This window comes from Taeniopygia guttata, chromosome 1, assembly GCF_048771995.1.
Source record: "Taeniopygia guttata chromosome 1, bTaeGut7.mat, whole genome shotgun sequence".
In the NCBI taxonomy this organism is placed as follows: Eukaryota; Metazoa; Chordata; class Aves; order Passeriformes; family Estrildidae; genus Taeniopygia; species Taeniopygia guttata.
Genome location: NC_133024.1, coordinates 108,661,136 through 108,668,900, shown reverse-complemented (window position 1 = coordinate 108,668,900; position 7,765 = coordinate 108,661,136). Strand labels below are relative to the sequence as shown.

At 41.8% G+C, this 7,765-nt stretch overlaps 1 long non-coding RNA gene across 1 annotated transcript in view; it reads right to left on the bottom strand.

The window, feature by feature from the left end:
• Positions 1-377: 377 nt before the first annotated feature.
• LOC140685009 (uncharacterized) overlaps positions 378-7,765 on the bottom strand; it is a 77,125-nt gene continuing 69,737 nt past the window's right edge. The window contains exon 3 of the long non-coding RNA XR_012058105.1: positions 378-3,414. This is a non-coding gene — a long non-coding RNA (uncharacterized lncRNA). The remainder of the gene's footprint in view (positions 3,415-7,765) is intronic.

The following is a 7,765-nucleotide window of genomic DNA, read 5'->3' as shown; positions in this document are numbered from 1 at the left end:
AGGGAAGGGAAGGGAAGGGAAGGGAAGGGAAGGGAAGGGAAGGGAAGGGAAGGGAAGGGAAGGGAAGGGAAGGGAAGGGAAGGGAAGGGAAGGGAAGGGAAGGGAAGGGAAGGGAAGGGAAGGGAAGGGAAGGGAAGGGAAGGGAAAGGGAAGGGAAGGGAAGGGAAGGGAAGGAAGGGAAGGGAAGGGAAGGAAGGGAAGGGAAGGGAAGGGAAGGGAAGGGAAGGGAAGGGAAGGGAAGGGAAGGGAAGGGAAGGGAAGGGAAGGGAAGGGAAGGGAAGGGAAGGGAAGGGAAGGGAAGGGAAGGGAAGGGAAGGGAAGGGAAGGGAAGGGAAGGGAAGGGAAGGGTTCTGATGTAAGAAAACAAACAGGAATGAGTAGAATAAAATAACTTTATCTGGGCAAGTGAAAACCTGGTTGTTAAATACAGGAAACCAATGCTGTGAATAGATAATTTCATAGCTGATTCATTTTCTTCCAACTCTTTTTCTTATTGTGGTCCAATACTTGAAACAAAAAACTGGCTATTCAATGCAGGAAAGCTGTATAAGTACAAACTATACACAGCTAGCTATGAGCAGTGATTTAAAAGGAGGAAAGCAGGTAACAGGCAGTTTAGAAGAAATTCCTGCCAGGAAGGCAAATGATCACAGGATCTAACCACATGTTCTGGAAAAAGGGTGTTTCTGAGCTGCCTTGGAGGTGCTGATCTCACACTGGGGCACGGTGTCCTTGTGGCCTCACAGCAGTGTGACTCTCCTAAGTTCTTCGTTGGACCCCAGCACCTTCCAGCCTGGACCAGCCACAAGCACCGCAGTGTCTTGGAACACAGACAACCATGAACGTGAAAGCTGAAGATAAAAATAAGCACAAGTCCTTCTTTTCCATCCTAAGCTCAACTGAAACATAACACAGTCCCAAGCAGAGAGGAGATAATCTTAGATGTGGCTGCCAGCCTGTTTACTTGCTTATTGTCAGATGATAAATGTTGGCAAGTCCTCATCTCCTGTTCTACCCTCAAAAATGTTGATTTCCAGAGTTTCTCCTGTCAAAGCCATGCTAAGGTGGACATCAGCTAGGGTGGAAGCACAAAGCCAAGCTGTGCACTGCTAGTGGTGGCAAGGTTGCTCCAGCACCATGCCCCCAGGCCACCGTGAGGCTCAGCACGATTTCCTCACACTTCCCTTTCTTGCTCAGGGTAATTGCATTTCCCAGGGATGGGAAAATATACTCTGACAGCCAAGGTGCATCTCTAATATCATGAACAGGCTGGGCTTCAGCACAGACATCACAGTTTTTGCCTCTAGACAGGGCAGCCACAAATGAAATTGAAACATTTGAACTCTTGAATGCAAAGGGTGTGTCTGTGGCAACAAATTCTTCTGTGCCAGCTGCTGTACCAGTTAGCAACACAGGTCTTTAGTGTCTCCCCTCAGAGCTGAAAGATAAGAAATACCAGTTCCTGGAAGTAGAATTCAGAAGGGCATCACCAGCATCACTAAAGATGATCAACTGCTTCAGCAACTGCTTCCCACCAGCGCTGGTCAAGGAAGAAGGATCTGCTTCTCAAAATACTCTTTTGTCTCTCTTTTAGGAAGGATTTTCTGCTCATTTCTTCTGGACTGCCACCAGCTCCTGCCTCAAATGAGCAAAACTTCCCTGGGAACTAAAAAGTTTGTTGTGAAACATAGCTGGGAATATTACACCAAAACACAGTGTTTGGATGCTGCTTAATCAATGTTTCATCTCAGAAATACCAACATATTCTGTCTGACAACAAAGCAAACAATTTCTCTGCAAGAACACAATTTATCTAAATAAAATCTAAAGCAAAAAAAGGTTAAAAGGATTAAATACTCCCAAAATGAAAAATCTTTTCTAGTTTGAATAAAGCATTTGAGTTTCAATAAAGAATCCTTTAAAATACTATTTCTGGCTCAGCATCAGATGAACATTTTTCCATTCTTTTGCTTCAGTTGCCATTCTGACAAAACTAATATTCACCTCTCTCTTGCACTGCACAAATTCAAAGCAGGAGTACCCCTATCTTCCCAGAAATACTGCATGCTTTTCTAAGAAGGATTTCTTTTGAAGTTGAGATGTCTTGAGCAAAAAACCTATTAATAGATGGTGAGGAAGGTGACTTGGGACAGCTGTGAATTGTATAAAGGGCAATTTCCCTACTCAGTGTGAGCAGCAGAATTGGATTCAACTCATAGCCACTTATCCAGATGTCTGTAATTTTTTTTGTCTGTAAAATTACCTTCCCACAATAAGTAGGAAAGGTTCTGTAGGTCAAGACTTAGAGATATTCATAGAAAGCAGAAGGAAAATTTTACTGCACTTTAGTAACTTTAACTTTGCTACTGAGTTATTTGTGATAAGTCTATCTGAACATCCAGGTGTGATGGAAAATGACAGATTTTAAATAAATCCTCTCACTTATTACCAAGAGCAAAAGCAGCTTTATTTTATATATGTAAAGAGCTTCCACTTAGACATCATACTCACACTGTAATTTCAAATAAACAACATTTAAAACTGCAGCTAACAAGACTTAGAGTTAAAAGCGTGATGATTAATCCATCACTTCACCTGTCTTCCCAAATTACACATGTTTAACCAAATAAAGTATTAACATTCTGCATTTTACATACAGCAGCACAAGGTAAAATAATCTACTGTGACAAATATTTCCAGAGGGGGGGAAAAACGATTTGCAAACTGTTGAGAAAAGTGATGTAATGCACAAGAAGCTCTCAGAGATTTCATCAGCAAAAGGCTGAGCTTTCTGAACAGCTCACACTTATTTTCTGAATGCACTTGTGCTGAATGACACCATTGTGGGCTTGCTGCTGTTGTTCCTGGCAAGGGAGAGGAGGGAGAACCACTGAGATGGTTCCTGTGCCTTTCATGTTCACATCAGGCTGGAAAAAGACGTAGCTGGAGATGGGAGAGGTAAAATGAAGGGGTAGGAGAGCTGCAGAGCAGGCTGGGGATGGCAGAGGCTGCCCAGCAGCTCCTCACAAAAGCAGCCTGGGATTGTGCAGAGACTGACTCAGAGCAGAGCAGGAGAGAGAGCATTAAAAAAGCAATGCCAGCTTGAGAAGCACAACCAGAATAGCACCGAGTGCTGTGACACACAGGCAGGGAAACAGGCTCATTACCTCACGCATATGTTTGGAAACTGTTTTCAAGAGAGCTTTTCTGGTGGTAGGTACAGTTTGTTCCTCATACTCATTTAGCTAGGTAACGTTTTCACTCAACAGGGAGAAACACAAACCAGTTGGGGCAAGGCTGAGACACATCCTGGCTCATGTCTAGGCTTGAGCTGGGAGGCTGGAACTGTGTCACCAATGTGAGCTCTTCGTGGGGTATCAGCTGTGATGGGGTCAGGTGCCCACTGAGGCAGACCTGAAATGACAGGAAAACAAGATATATTTTTAACACATTTATACAGCACATCTTGCACTTCTATCCATATAACGTCTTTAACCCTGGGAGGGATGGTGTACAAACATGTAACAGAAAGGCAGCAAGGGAAATATGGTGTTTACTGAGGAAAGGCTGATACTTGGGCTGTAAGTCATTCCTTGGCCTTGCTTATGCTTTTTGCTTATTGTTATGAAGTAATGCTTAAGAGCCCACGTTTTCACTGATTTTCCTGCAGTGATGCCATCTATGCATGTCCTGTTAGCAAGCACTGCCAGCAGCACATTATGGCTGTATTAGACAGTGTTTTAGGAAATGGGTGGAGTGTGCCATGTTCTGGTTACTACTCAGCATAGTCCTTCTCCTCAGATGGGGCTATTGCCATCTTGGTGGACTCTTTAACTGAGCAACCTCAGAGGTAAAAAGTCTGGTAACATTTCAGGCTATGAATGGCCAAGGCAGCACTAATCCAGCTCTCCAGTTTATTCTGGCATCAGTATTTCGAGCCCGTTACAAGGCTTAGTGATTTCAGAGTCCCAGTTTTAGTGCCAGCAGCACGCAGAGTTTACACTGCAGAACGAGCCTGAGGTGCTGTCATTGTGTTTTAGTGCTCTTGATGGAAATTTTTTTCCATTCATTTATTCAAGCACCTTTCAAGCACCAGATAAGATTTCAGCATCCTGCAGCAGGTCCCACGACTCAGAGAGGTGCTGAATATCTCCTCAGCCTTTCTGAACCTGCCAATTGTCCCTTTTCATCTACTCCTCCCCTCTGTGCCCCACACTGAGGAATTCCTGGCTTGCTGTCAGATTTCTGTGGGCTGTCACCTGGCCTGTCCCTGCCCCAGCACCACGTTTCAGTGGAAAGTGAGAGCGGCTTTCCAGCCAGACCCTTGCAAAAACTTCAGCCTTTCTCAGGCGTGTTTGTTTTGGCTGTTCCAAAGTTTCCTCTCCCTTTAATAGATGGCAAATGCATTATCCAGCACAAACAGGGAGCCCATATGATGGGGTGGAGGGACAAAACAGATGGCACATGAGTCACTCCCATTCGCAAAGTCGGCGATGAAAACATGCTCCTGCTTTAGCATCCTGCTGGAGGCTTCTTGCAAGAGACAATTGAGGAGTTCAGTGCTTGGCACTGAGCCCCCAGAATTCCAGCTGAGAGAGGGACTCAGGTTTGATTGCTGCTCAGGTCCTTTCTTTGTGCATCCAAAGCCATCCAGGAAAGAGCCTGGGGACTGTGGCAATCTTCTGGTAAAAAACCTGCTGAGAAATAGCCAAATTCCCTGGGGGTGAGGGCACTGAGCCATCCCCAGGGCCACAAGGTCCCTGTAACTTCTTCAGGGTATTAAACTTCCTTCTTGCATTTTTTTCCACCTGCTTTGCTGTTTGCATTAACCCCCCATGCCTGGCAGCACTAGGAATGCTCCCTGTTTTCTTTTCTCTTTTATTTTCACCCTTTCCACAATCCTGCTGTGGGTAATGGATTTTATATGCTCACTCACATCACTGAAATATCATGAATTACACAAGTAGGAGTAGAAGGCATTGGTTATGCTCTTGCCAGGAAAGATCCTCAACCTATTGGAAATAATGATTATTTGCACTGTATAAATTGGATTTCTGCCATGAACAATATTAGAAGGAAAAGGCAGTGAGCAGTATTACTCTGCTGCTGAGTATTCATTGTGTTAAAACAAAAATAGACATAATATCAGATAGCTACCACCTGGAAACTGCATTATATATTTGGGTGAGAATACAATCCCAGTCTGCAAACACATTTGCACATGATTACTTTTACATATTGTAAGAAATTTCCTTGAAATTCAATGTGTGTAACATTATTAGTCTTTATTCATATTTGCAGAAGACAGCTTAGAGGAAGAGGCACAAGATAGTTCTTTCTATCAAGAAAGTTTAATTAATTTTCTCTCATAATTCAGGAAGGAGTATTGCTGGAATCGAAGACATATAATCAACGAACATATTACTAGTTATTTCTAACTTAACTGTCCAAATGTAAAATTCTTTAGACATCAAAAGCCAGTTCACTGCATAGATAGAAGGGATTCTTTTTTCCTAAAAATAAGGCAGACTTATCATCAGAACTATGTGAAAATTAAAAGTCATGTTTCAAAAAAAAGTTGCTATTATTGTAGAACAGGAAAGATTGTTTGTTTCACAAAGAAACAAACAAACAAACAAAACTTGAAATGTGAAACCTGACAAATTCAAGATACACACACAGAGAGACTTTCTCCTTTTTTTCCTGTTTCTTTTTCACACTGATTCTGTAAAATCGATAACATCAAAATTGTTCTGGTTTTGCTTTTTATTTTCCTTTTTATTGCCTTCAAAAATTTTGAAAATTCCTCATCTTTGAGAAAGAAATATGGAAGAGTCCCTTGTTTGTGTCACACTTCAAACACTAGAAAGACCTTTCAAAGTTCCAAAAGCAACCAGCAGCAGAAACACTTGAAAATGCAAAAAAAAAAAATTGTTTGTGTGGGCAGAGCTGCCTGTTCAGCTTTCATTTTACTGTCCCCAGTTTCAAAGAAATATTTGACACTGTTAAAATTTCAAAGCAATCAGACATTGGTGTTTCAAAGGTTTACAAGAATTCCTTTTGAAAAACTGTGTAGTGTCAGACAGAATAATGTTCAGGAAAAAAACCCTGATGGTGGCAGATGCTGGTTATTTGCATTGGAGTCCCAATACCAAAAAGCAGCAGTAGAAAAAACCCTTCCCAAATACTCAGAGCAGCAATGCCCTAATAAAATAAAATAACTTTTAAAAACCCCCATAATTTTCCTCTTACAGTGTCTCCTCCTAATTCAAGAGATCTAGTAAGGAGAAAAACATTTGTAAGTGGTCAGTGATCCTGCATGAACTTATCTTTAGACAACTAAGGTGGAACTTTACATGATGATTTTCACTCATCATGCAAAATCAGACTCTTCAAATGTGTTTCAAGTTCAAAGCTTTTACCACAGCACATTTCTTGGTAAAAATAAAAATTCATGGACTAAGAGAAGAAACTGTACAAATGAAATGTCACAAACACAAAATAAAAGGTCTAAACCCAAAGCATCCTTTTTTTATTATTGTTAATGGTGCAATCTGATTGTGCAGCAGTAAATTGGCTTTGATCTTTGTCCGTTGTTCCCTCCTGTGCAGACAAATACAACAGCTGATTTCTGCTGTGGCAGAGAGGGAGAGGGAAGGATTCCTGGCTCCTCAGGCTTGGGCTGGTGCCTGATCATGGATCTGCCTGGGAGAGGGTCTGCAGGAGTCACACACAGCCCCTGCACAAAGACTGTACCTGCACAATTCAGAGAACTCAGGCACAGCTGAATGTACTTTCTCAGCTTCCACATACTTTGTACGCAGCCAGGAGCTGGTCTGAGCTTCACCAGCTATGCTAAATAAGCAAAAGGGTGGAATTGTAGAGTAGAAAATGTAAAAGAAAGTCCTCCTTTGTGTCACATGTGCACAGTGAAGGTGCATCCTTCACTCAGCCTGTAGAACGGAGAGTTTACCAAAATCAGAAAATATCCCAGATTTAAGCAGATCTGGCTCATCTCAGAATGTCACTATCATTTTTCAATCTACGTAAAGCTTTTTTAAAAAATGGAAATTGGACAAAAGCCTAACTGGGAAGCTTACACAGAAGTAAATACCAGCAGAGGTGTACCCTAAACCCACCATGAATTTCTGCAAGTAGCACGAAATAACACTCTGACAAAAATAACCTTAATGTATCCTCTTCAATAGATGTAACTACGGCATTGACACCATATCAGTGCTTTCAGACTTAATGAGATGTCAATGCCTTTGTTGCATGTATTGATCTGTTCACCAGACTACAAAATAAGGGCATGTGACCACATGGTGAACATCCACACTGGCTTTTTGGATGACTTTTCTACCTTGACTTTGGCATGGGGAAAACTTGACATTCATGCCATCATTAACATTTCCTCCATCTGATCTGCGTATTAAGGAATCACAACTTGCCATGTTATTAATTTTTTTCCTTGGGGATTCTTTTTTGGACAACAAATCTTATTTTCCTTTTCATGTTGCTCCACACAAAGAACACTTTCTAAGCAAAACATTGTGTGGATTTTTTTTAATGAATTTGAAGCAATGAAGGGTCTGGCACATGTAATCCTGAAACTTTAACACCTCAATATGAAGGTGATGAAATGCAGTCCCAAGCTGTGTGTCCAGGAGTGTGGACACTCCCTACTAAAGTACAATAAATTTCAGATTATGTCTCCTATTCTTGCCAGTGGGTTAATGCAGCATTAAATTTGCATGTCCAGTGC